Source organism: Vulpes vulpes, chromosome 13 (assembly GCF_048418805.1).
Source record: "Vulpes vulpes isolate BD-2025 chromosome 13, VulVul3, whole genome shotgun sequence".
Classification (NCBI taxonomy): domain Eukaryota; kingdom Metazoa; phylum Chordata; class Mammalia; order Carnivora; family Canidae; genus Vulpes; species Vulpes vulpes.
In genome coordinates, this window is record NC_132792.1 from 41,397,235 (window position 1) to 41,409,929 (window position 12,695).

Here is a 12,695-nt window from a genome sequence, read left to right on the forward strand (position 1 = left end):
GACTCTCATAATAACAGCTTTATTGAAATGTATTTCACAACCATTACGTTTATTACTTTAGAGTGTGCAATTCAGTAGTTTTGTAGCATATTTACATAGTTGTACAACTATCCCCACTATGTAATTCTAGAATGTTTTGATAAGCTCAAAAAAGAAATCCTGTACCCATTATCAGTCATGTCCCATCTCTTCCACTCTCACTCTCAGCCTTACATAACTGTTAATCTATTTTCTATCTCTGTAGATTTTCTCATTCTGGACATTTCATATAAAGAGAAGAAGAGGAATGATGTATTAATTGGAGTTTTGTGCCTGGCTTCTTTCACTTAGCATAATGTTTTCAAGGTTCACCCATGGTGTAACACGTATCAAGATTTCATTTCTTTTTATGGTGGAATAATATTCCATTGTATGGTTATATAACTTTTCCTTATCTATTCATCATGGATTGTTTCCACTTTTGGGCTGTAAGAATAATGCTGGTATGAACATCCATCTACAAGTTTTTATGTGGACATATGTTTTCATTTCTCCTGGGTAAATATTGGAGTTGCTGGGTCATATGATTTACTTTATGTTTTTTGGGGGGAACTGCCAAATGGTTTTAAAGGTGGCTGTGCATCATTATACTTTTCCACCAGCAGTGTGTGAAGGTTCTAGTTTCCCTTAATCCTCACTGACACTTTATATTGTCTGTCTAGTGAAGTAGTTTTGATTTGAATTTCGCTAGTGACTAATGAAATTTAGCATCTTTGCATGTGCTTGTTGGCAATTTGTTTTTATTCTTTGAAGAAATCTCTATTTAATCCTTGGCCCTTCTAAAAATTGGATTATTTGCATTTTTACTGTTGAGTTGTAAGAGTTCTTCATTATTCTGGGTGTAAGTCCCATATTGGATATATGATTTGCAAATATTTTCTCCTTTCCTGTGGGTTGTCGTTTCACTTTGTTGGTCATGTACTTTGGAGCACAGAAGTTTTTCTTTCTTCTAATGAAGTGCAATATACCTATTTTTTGCATAGTGGCTTGTATGTTTTGCGTTGTTTCTAAGAAACTGTTGCCTGACCCAAGGTCACGAAGTTTTACTCCTCTGTTTTCTTCTAAGAATTTTTAAATTTCAGTATTTACTTCTAAGTCTATAATTCATTTGAGTTGAGTTAATTTTTGTGTATTGTATGAAACAATACTTTGATGTAGGAAAGATGTTAAGATTTGGACCCGACAGACAAGAAAGAATTCTTGAGACATCTTTGGTCCAAAAAGGTGATTTTATTAAAGCACAAGGTTAGGACCTTTGGGCAGAAATAGCTGCACTGGGGTCATGAGCAGTGGCCAACTATATCCCAATTTTCAAGATGAGAGTTGGTTAGGGACGGCATAAGTCTCTAAGGAACTTTGGAAGCAACATTTCCAGGACCTTGAGGGGGCTAGCTCTTGTTTGGGAAAAGGTCATTTATTACTATCTAATAAAATCTTAGTCATGAGACCCTTCCAGTGTATATCATTGGGTCATATACTTGGGGGATGATTGCTAACATGTATCCTGCGAGGACGTAGAGATGAAGGAAGTTTCCAAAGAAATTTTTATATATTAAAATGGACTTACAGGATCCTGGGGGTCAGGCTAAGATTGCCTTTTGCCCTTAGCAAAGTGTTCGCATCAAGGCAGCTGAGCTCCTAAAGGAAAGTCACTCTGCCTGTTTCAAGGACTGGCAGTGGACTGTAGAGAGTAAGGAAATTTAATTTGTCTTTTTGCCTTTTTTTTTTCCACATAAGACTTCCATTTTATTCTTCTGCAGCATCATTTTTTAAAAAGACTATGCTTTCATATTATCATGCTTGAGCTGGATTATTATCACTACTTAAAAACAGCCTAAAGATTGCAAGCTATTTTTAACAATATGATTAAAATTAGTGAAACTTGTGTTCTTAAATGCTTGGGGTTAGATTTTGAGTTGGTGTTATTATTATGAGAAAGTGGTTAAGAACCATTTAAACTTGATACTCTTATCTATAAAAGAGCAATTGCAACATAAAGCTAGAGGTAGGTTCAGTGCCTGGCACATAATAGGTATTCAGTAAATAGTTGCTGAACAAAAAATGAATAAATCATATATTATTTGATTATTTTTGTGTTGCTTTTTAATGGGCATTTAGTTTAGAAAGTAGCATATTTAAACATTTAAGGTTAAATAAATACAATAATTTTATAGGTCAATACTGTATAAATTACAATAACAGAGAACAAATTCAAATTGGTCCCTTTATATCATATTCAACTCTAAAATTATGTGAACACATCTCTAACTACTTTTCAGATAATCACTATGCAATGAACTATTCTTGAAGTGTGATCTGCAGAAATAATGTTACTATTTATTACAGTGGAAAGGGGGTCTTTAATTAAATACATTTCAGAGACATTGGGTTAAGTAAATTAAATAGACTTAGTACAGAATTTCTCAGAATCTTTTTTTTTTTTTTTGAAGATGTGCGCTGTGAAAAAGGGACACAGTATACAACATTTTCTGAGTATATTTGACCAAAGAAACTTAATTCAATTGAATATAGAACAGACTTAGCAAACCCAGAAACACCTCTTGGAAAATGCTACCGCAGTGATTTTATTTTGTGGGTATTAGGGCACTGGAGGTCATCCATTTTTAATGTTTCCATATACTCTATTTCGAATTCCAGTAAGAAAAAGCAACCAAGAGCATTGTTATTGGTATCTGGAATTGAATTTGCCAGGAATGCAAGCGCAGCTTCCTCAGTAAAGATCTCGCCTTTGGAAACATCTTACCCCTTGGCAGCTCTCCAGAGTTCAGACTTGGCAGCATCAAGGACACAGCACAAGGTGTGTTTATTTGATTTAACATTTGGCAAAAGGTGTTTTGACTTGTGGTTTGTTTTCTCTCACTTGTTTTTCTTGTTTTGGTTTGTTTGCTTCTGGCAGTGAACTTGAGTTTGGAATGTGGTTCTTTCTTAAGGAAGATGGGGGTATATTTTTACTTACATTTGTTTTGTGGCATTTGGGCAAATCCAAGTAAGGAAAGCAAGGTCTGAAGAGCTATAAATCTATATCTGACTTATTGTTTAAATTGTTTAGTATTATTAGTTGTCTATTAGGATTTGGTCCTCCATAAAATACTTCATCTCTCTTATGTTTGATACACTATGATACTTTGGTACATCACTATATTTTAGTAATTATACATAGATTATAATCAATGTCCCTATACAGTAAGTAATGAACAGATTAGGATCATCATAAAATGTCATTCAATGTCACTTTTAATCTTTCTTGATTAATGGGTATATTTGCATTTCACCTGTTTTGTGGGAAGAGAAAATATGTTATCCAATCAAAGCATATGAGCCCCCATTACATCTCTGACCTTATCTTCTGCTCTCCTCTTCCACCTCTTCCTCTGCTCAGAACTCTTTCACTCAATGGCTCTCTCTTTCACTCAAGATAAAAGCTAAAGCTCTTAAACTGGCCTATAGGTCTCTGCAAGAGATGGTTCCTTGTTACTGCTCTAATCTCATCTCTAATCACTCACTTGCTCAGCCATACTGGCTCCTGTGTTGTTCTTTGAACATACCAGACGTGTTCCCATCTCAGGGTTTTTATACTATTCCCTCTATTGAATTACTCTTCCCTAGGTATCTGCATAGCCAATTTATTTACTTTCTTTTGGGTCTTTATTATGAAGATCACTGTCTAAATGAGGTCTTACCTGGTCACCACCCAAATATCCCTGCTCTCTATTTTCTACTCTGCATTTAATACGATATAATAAACTGGATATTTAATACTTAGTTGTGTTGCTTATGACATTGTTCTTCACAAGAGTATTGGTTCCTATGAGGGCAGGTGTATTTGTTTGTTCTCTTTTACTCCATCTCTAGCAACTGGAGTCATCCTTGGTCCCTGATGAGCGAATGAATGAACCACTAGTTAATATAGCAAACATTTTTTAAGCATTTAACCATGAGGCTGATTGGTGACCACACATGTGGTGTCTAAATGGAGTGTGTCTCCATCTGATGGAGGTGATGATGTCATGGCACAGGAGGTGAAAGAATCACCTGGGGCAGAACAAAGGAGCCAGACGTTTATTGAATACACTGAAAGGGAGTGGTGAGCAGAACAGCAGAGGTGAGGTTGCCTGCAAAGAGGCTGTTTTTAAAGGGGGAAGGGGAGGAGGTATGCCATCGGATGGACTTCTCTTTTCTGGTCTCTGTGCCTAATTGTAAGTATCCCATCGGTCAGTTAGGGCCTCTGGGCATTTTGAGGTGGGTCTCCCGATGGGCCCTTCCACATTCCATTGCTGAAGCCTGTTTGCCTGAGAGCTGCCTTGACGATGTAGGGATGAAATACACAGGTCCTGTCCTCAGAAATATCTTTTGAAGGGCGGTGGGGGGGTCACAGCAGCCATCTCACTACTCTGTAGTGTTGTGATAAGAGTATGAATACCTTGCTGTCATCACTCGGAGAGGAAATAGCATTTGAGTCAGAGTGTGTTGGGCTTATGGAAGGCTTCTTTAAAAAGGTAACTTTTTATTTTTATTTTTATTGATCAGTTGGAATAGCCTAGGTTATGCTGTAGGAACAAACATCCCAATTCAATGTCTTTACACAACAAATGTTTGTTTCTCATACAGATTACATGTCCAAAATGTGTTGATAGGAAGGCTCATGTACTTCCATGATCCAGGTGCAGCAATGGGAAGAGAGTGGTTAATTATGTACTGGCATGTAGAGTTTTATTGGTCAAAACAAATTTCAAAACGAGGACTGTGAAATGCAATATCATCTCTACCCAGAGGGAAAGAAAAATTGGAAGATATGTGAGTAGAATTAATGACTGCTATACCTTTCTACTGTTTTAAAGGAGTAGAAGATATCCAGGTAAGAAGTACTTGAAAGTATTTCAGAGAGGGGAGGAGCATGAGCAAAGGCAGTAAGCTGTTATGTTGTGTGATAATTTCAGGGAACTGTATGTAATTCAAAGTAGAGCACAGTGTTGGTGTGGGGTTAAGACAGGTAGAGACTGGAGGGAGAACAGGGTTTAGATCACATCAAACTATGAAATTGGAACTCCATCCTAAAGGACATAGGGAAACACCGAATGATATAATATACTTCAGGGAAGTTTCCTGATTAAACTTAATTTATGGAAGATTATGCTAGAAGCAGTGTGGGGGATGGTTTGAGGGGAGCAAGACCTGAGACAGCAAAACCAATTATGATACTAATGCAGTAATGCTGGTGAGACTCCAGACGAAGGCAATGACAGAGAAATGATAAAGGAGCAGAACAAAGGGTAAAAAGGCAGGAAAAGTGTATACATGGAAGTGGTGGACTCCAGGGCACCGAGGGGGCCTTGGTAGAAAAAAGGACACTTAGTCCACTGAGATGATAGTAGAGGTAATGGCATGAACAGTATTCATACCTTAGCATGTGTGTGTGGATTTACGAGTGTTTGCTATGTATATAAATGTGTATGTTGGTGTGTGAGAGAGTGAGTTAGAGTAGGCTTGTAAGTGTGCGGTTCTTACCTAGTGATCCGTATATTCTTTGCGGCTTGGGGAACCAGCTCATGTGCCTAGAATAAAATGAAGGTGGGTGGAAGACTTTAGGAGAGCCCTGCAAGTTGTAATGGGTCAAATGGGACATACCGCCAAGTTGGAGCAGAGAAGTTGCTGGGAAGTGTTATTATGTACTTGAAAAAAAATCAGATTATACATTTTACTGCAAAAATTGCTTTGGGAAGCTCAGTTGCTTTTTCTTTAAATTGTTTAGAGTTCAGTAATAATTCAAAATGTACACTTGAAAAGACTTTTGGGTATACTACTTCCATTAGAGGGACTCATGAGATATAATCTAGCTCCAGCCCCAGAATTTTGGTTAATGTGATAATAAGGACCCAATCATTTCATAACAGAGGGAATACAAATTTCTAAAATTAGTGAGGTAGTTATCCAGTGCTTTTGTAAAATCCTTCTTTTATGATACACTTTCAAATAAAGTAGTGTAATGTGACAGTGAAGTTTAATTTTTGAAGAGAAGATAGAGAAATGATTGGAATACTTGTGATATTTTTCTTAAAGGTTTAGAAGACATGGTTTGGAATGTTCTATAATTTAAAGGATATTTCAAACTCATGTTTCTTGTTTGCCGTGGTGTATTAGACCCATGGTTAAGATATTTGGGAGCTACATTTATTATTGCAAATTAAAGTTTTGAGGCCTGGATGACAGAACCAGTTTTATCTAATAGCAGGGTACTTCCCTAGGGACCCATACTGGCCTGCTCAATGCATGTAGTGGGAATATAGATACATACAGATATCGATATAGGTATATTAACTTTATATATATATATATATATATATATATATACACACACACACATATATAAACTTAGTACAACTTAGAGATACAGTTATCAGTTTTAAAACTGGAGAGAAGTGTTTAAGCCTGTTTGTTTAGAAGCCAACCATTTTACAAAGTATTTTTGAGTACTGATTATGTGCATATACTGTAAGCATGAAAGTGGTACTCTCTCAATCCAGGATTTCCAAGATTTGCCGAGAATAAAACAGCCTATGTAATTTGGCATCTTAAAAGTTAATCCACGGATACTTTTGTTGAAGCCATTTAGCTGATAATAGAAGATAGGAGATCAAATAGTAGCAGACAAGTGTATAATTTATATGTAATTAGGTTAGTATAAGTATAGTATATCCTGAGACCATTCTCATACTCTAAGAACCTTGAACTATAAAGGAACTCATTGACTTTTTAAATGAATGTGAGGTCATCAAGTTCAGGTTGTGTTTTTTGTTTATAAAAGCCATTTGGACTGTGTGGTAACCTCAACAGTGAGTAACCAATTAAACCGGCATGACAGCATGACGTAATGATACTAATAACATTTAATGAACACTTACTGTGTGAGAAGCGCCATGTTAAGTACTTTGTATCTTTAGCTATTTAACTGAGTGCTCACAACAGCTGTATGGGAGAGGTATTCTTACTGTGCCTATTTTAAAAATGGTAAATGAGCTTAGTTTGGTAAATAAGTAAAAAATGATAGAACCAGAAAGGAAATAAGTTAAAATAGAGAAAAGTTACTCCATCTTTTATCAGGCTCATATTCCTATAAGAGATAGAGAATTAATAGTTATATTTTAAACCTCAAGGTGTTTTTAACTTTTTACAATAACTAACCATAAAATATGGGTGATTTAAGTTAAAATAGAGAAAAGTTACTCCATCTTTTATCAGGCTCATATTCCTATAAGAGATAGAGAATTAATAGTTATATTTTAAACCTCAAGGTGTTTTTAACTTTTTACAATAACCATAAAATATGGGTGATTTAAGTTAACACAACTGTCTTCTGAAAAATATTTACTCAATAACGTGTATTGAGTGTCTACTATGTGCCACAGTTTTCTAATTGTTTTGGATTTCAGTATATAAAAACAAAGATCCCTGCTCTTGTGGTACTATGTTCTAATGGAGGGAATTCAGAAAATAAACAGAGTAAATTTGATACTAAAAAGCCTTTTTAATATTTTCAAATAGTTGATAGAACTAAGGAAAAACAACTTTTCTGTTGCAACATTGATAGTCTAATTATTCCTATTGTTTTATAGTGCTTACATCAAATCATGAAAAGGATGAAATATTGATTGTCATTTATTTTAAATAATTAATTTGAGATTAAATATTATTGACCATTATCTTGAAGACATCTCTCCCTTTCCTCCCTCCTTACACACTGAAGATGCAGCATTCCAAGAAAGCAATTAAATGTCATTTGCCATTTGTAAAAGAACTTTGTTTTGTATAATTACAGACCTGGGTGGTCTGTGGCTAAAATGGAAGGAAAGTGAATTGGAAAAAAAGAAAAAAAAGTCTTCGGACATATTTTTCCTATGAAGGACACATTAAAGTGTGGTCTTAGCACCTTAAAATAACTGCAAATGCTCATGGTTGAAGATTCAATTTTGCTCTCTTTGTTCAGCTCTATTGGTGTGTCTTTATGTGTGCATGAGAAAAAAGAGGAAGGGCAAGAATAAATATGAGATTGAATTATGCCGGGGCTCCCTAGGTGCTTTTGTTACAGGAGCTTTTCAGAATCCTACCACTGTAATTCCAGGAATTGACTAAACATTTACATATATTGTTAGAATACAGGACGCCATTTCTCTGTGTCTTGGGGTTCTTCTACTCTCTCTTAAGCGATCTTAGTATTGCTATACAGGATCTTCCTTTATGTATGCATCTCCAGTAGACCACTCTGAACCGCTCTATTTGGTAGGCCATCTTTCATTAATTCTCTCTTGTGAATGCTTTAAGGAGTTAAATAATGGATATGGTTTATGGACTTCATTATTGAAGTAGTAATGATGTGGTACAGTGAAAAATTAAAATGTTCAATCACAAGGTCATTAACAAAGAATGAAAAATAATTAAGGGCAAAAGAAGAAAGACGGTTTTAAGATAAAATTCAAACTTGCATATAAAAAGACCACTGTGTTGAGAGAGGCATTGGAAAGATTTCTGCAAAGGATAGAATCTGTATTAAAAGAAAAGTCCAGTTCTGTTAGTAACTAGATTTTTGTATAGAAAAGATAACATGAAAGTCTTTGGAACAGGCTGTAGAAAGGTTTTGGAAAAAGTAGAGGTAACTAAAGTGACAAATGTAGTTAAAAAATGAACAGTAAGGAGTATGATGCATTATGGAGAAATGTGGTCCCATCAGAAATCATGATCATGGCTAATAAATGTGAACAAGTTTGAGAAGATTTTTTTCTTTATTAATTGCTTTAGGGACTTTATTCATAGACTAAGAGTTGCTTACTTTCATGAAATCCTGTTTTCTGATCTGAGCTAAACAGGGTAAGTTTAAAGGCAGGGGCTCAGAGCAGTTCATAGCCTTTTTACTACATTCATTTTTAAATGCCTTATTTGAAAGAGGATGTCCTAGTTTATGATTTTCATGTTTTTTTTTCCCTTTTAGAAAGAGGCAGATGGTATGAAAACTGGACTCCCTTATTTAAAGGGAATGTTGATATTTATAACCAAGCTTATCTCCAGCAAGATTTGTTTTTTGCAGCTGTTCCAGGTTGGAAAAAAAATATTATATTAAAGCCCTGGCTTGTTTTTCTTTCCATATTTGGGGGGTGGGGGGAATCTTCAGAATGTGAAAAAGTGATGTTTGATTTTAAACATGAATGCAATGTAAACTGTGATTTTTTCCTTCTATATGTGAATTTTCTGTTTGTATGCTGTGATGATATTACTCTTTTTGTTTCGCTGATCTATTTCCTAGATACATCACACTTGAAAAATAATTTACTCATCATTTTCATATCATCAAAGTATTCTAGGAAGTATAGTAGATTTTTATTAAGAGCTGGCCTGTTTTATTAAACAAACCATTTTCTAATTTTCTATTTTGATATTTTAGTCATTTTCTTTCTGCCCAGAGCATCTTTTTCACTGGGAAATTAAGGGTTTTTTTTTTAATGTTTTTTTTTAACATCTAATATTTATTTTTCTTTTTTATTTTCTATTCTTTGCTTCGGTTTTTAATAGAAGCTGCTGGACCATTTCTGTGGCATAGTTTAGACATTTTAAAAAATAATTTAATTAAAAATTAATTTTATTTTATGATCTAAACTTAATACATGGAACTATCTCTTTGGGCACATGGTAACACTAAAATGAATATGCTGTACACCCAAAATCTTTGTGCATATTTGTCCTGTATATGCACCCACATATACACAGTTTTTCTTTCTTTTTTTTTTTTTTATGATAGTCACAGAGAGAGAGAGAGGCAGAGACACAGGCAGAGGGAGAAGCAGGCTCCATGCACCGGGAGCCCGACGTGGGACTCGATCCCGGGTCTCCAGGATCGCGCCCTGGGCCAAAGGCAGGCGCCAAACCGCTGCGCCACCCAGGGATCCCTACACAGTTTTTCATAAAGAAGGGTGTCTTTGTAGTAAATATATTGATTCATTGTGAATAAATGTTATTACTGATTTATTAGAGATAATTTATGCAGCTTGCTTGTCAAATTAAAACAAGCTCCACTATCTTCTTGAATATGAAGTTTTATGCAAATTATGATTGTCAGACTTATATATTTTTTCTTTTTAACAATTGAAACCAAAACTTTTATTTGAAAGTTTTTATTGCCTGAGATGCATGAGTGGCTCAGTTGGTTAGGCATCTGACTCTTGTTTTAAGCACAGGTCATGATTCAGGGTGATGGGCAAGAGCCCTGTGCCAGGCTCCACACTCAGCACAGAGCCTGCTTGTCCTTTTCCCTCTGCTCCTCCTCGCCTGCTCGTGCTGTCTCTCTCTCAAATAAATAAGTAAATAAAATATTTTTAAAAAGTTTGTATTGCCTGTCTTTCAGCACTTATAGTTAAACTATTTATTTTAGCATCATGAAGACTAGCATATTTGCTAAATCTTTGAAATAAACTGTTACCAGTGCAGATAGTTTTTTTCCAGAGAGTTTCTGTTTTCTGAGTAAATCCTGTAAACTTCAATCTTTAATTCACAAAATTATCACTTTTATCTCTTATTATGTAGAATACGAACATCTTTAGTTGATTTTTATCAGTTCCATTTGTTATAAATCTTTTATTATTCTCTTATTCACTATAATGATACTCATAGTTAAAAGTGTTAAGTGAAGGATATGGGAATTCTTTGTTGGTTATCACTTATTTGTCTTTTCATAAGGAATGCTTTTCATGCTAGTATAACAGTTCATTGCACAAATGCCGTTCTTTCCTTGCAGGAATGTTTGCCTAAGGTAGGTTTGGTAGAAATTTAAATGCAATTTTCAAATTAAGAAACAAATCGACATGAAACAGTGAAAGATGTTAGTTAGCATTTTGTTGCTTTGTCTTCTCACCATGTAACAAAGCAAGTGATTCTACAGAGGGTATGAAATTGTGCAAATAAAAATCATGCATGTCACTATTCCGGGTTTTCTTGTTATTACTACATGTTCCCAATGGATACCTATATGAGTGAGCATTTAAGGACCATGTGACTGGGGTTGTCTATATTCATTTTCTAGTTTTTTAGCCAAGAGATTCAAAGTATGTTTTTCAAATTATTTGAAAATAATAAAGGTGAAAAGATGTTTTTTCAACCAGTACCTTATATTTCTGAATGACATATAAGTTCAGATACAAATGGCAGGGGCAGAAATAAAATGAACTCTTATATGACATAACTGAAGGAGATGCTATGTTTAATCATATAAATATAGAAGTAACAGTGTACGAGAGAAAATGAAATAAAGTATATTTATAAAGAGAAAATGAAATAAAGTATATTTATAAACTATATTAAAATAATTGACTTTTTAAATTCAGAAAACATTTATGTATTTCCTGTGCTTGTGGCCTTTAAACATGTGATCATTATTCTGTTTGCTCATGAGGGCAAATAGCAAACAGCTGACAATAATCATTCTCTTTTGGAAATAACTTCTAGAGGACCTGGTTCAGAGGCAAAATGTTAATTAATTAACTAATTAATTAATTAATTTTTAAAGATTTTATTTGTTCATGAGAGACACAAAGAGAGACAGGCAGAGATACAGGCAGAGGGAGAAGCAGGCTCCCTGCGGGGAACCCTATGCGGGACTCCATCCTGGGACTCCAGGATCAAGACCTGAGCCAGAAGGCAGACACTTAACTGCTGAGCCACCCAGGCGTCCTGCAAAATGTTAATTTATCTGGAGGAGGATTTTTATCAACACTGTTGAAAATTGGCCAGTGGGAAAGAGAGAAAACTTGCAGAGTACTAATGCTGCCTTACAGTAGAATAAAAATTGATCCTAAAATAAAAACCATTAAAACATGTTTGTTTGTGTTTTAAAATTTTATTTATTTATTCATGAGAGACACACAGAGAAAGAAGCAGAGACACAGGTAGAGGGAGAAGCAGGCTCCATGCAGGTAGCCTGATGCAGGACTTGATCCCAGGACCCTGGAATCCCGATCTGAGCCGAAGGCAGATGGTCAACTGCTGAGCCATGTAGGCACCCCTAAAAACATATGTTAATGTAGTGACATTTTAACTTATTAATAAAAATATAGTTTAGGAAAGGGTTTTTTAAAATTACACATTATTTTGTGTTTAAAAATAGTTACTAGTAATAACTTGTATAGCTATGTTTAACTGAATCAATAATTACCTATCAGGTGACCCATTCCAGGTATATATTAATTAGTTTTCTTTAGCTGCATAACAAATTACCATAAACTTAATGGCTTAAAGCAACAACCATTTATTAGCCCCAGTTTTGTGGGTCAGAAGTCCAGCGTGGCCTGATTGAGAGTTCTCTCTTCCTGATCTTATAAACCTTAAATCAAATGCCAACCATGATGCTTAGGGCTCTGTGGCATCATCTACTTCTAAACTCATGTAAACTGTTTGCCAAATGTAGTTTCTTGTGGATGTAGGACTGAAGTCCTCATTTCCTCTTAGCTAAGTGACCTCTTTCAGGCCACTCATATGTCTTGCCACATGGCCTCATCCAGCAGTGGAGAGTTTCTCATGTATCAAATCCCTTTCAGATTGAATCTCTCTAACTTCTCTGACTATGACCTCTAAATCACGATTTAAAGTGCTCTTATTAT

The 12,695-nt window shown here is 35.1% G+C and overlaps 1 protein-coding gene across 13 annotated transcripts in view; it reads left to right on the plus strand.

The window, feature by feature from the left end:
• TRIQK (triple QxxK/R motif containing) overlaps window positions 1-12,695 on the plus strand; it is an 84,485-nt gene that overhangs the window by 9,294 nt on the left and 62,496 nt on the right. For 9 of the 13 annotated variants that reach the window (XM_026013500.2, XM_026013551.2, XM_072734338.1 and 6 more), the window contains exon 2: window positions 2,698-2,857. The exons of 2 other annotated variants lie outside the window; for them this stretch is intronic. The gene's annotated coding sequence lies outside the window, so the exon portion shown is untranslated. Of the gene's footprint in view, window positions 1-2,697; window positions 2,858-12,695 lie in introns of those variants that run through there. 2 more of the 13 variants (XM_026013518.2, XM_072734335.1) reach the window with 2 other exon arrangements.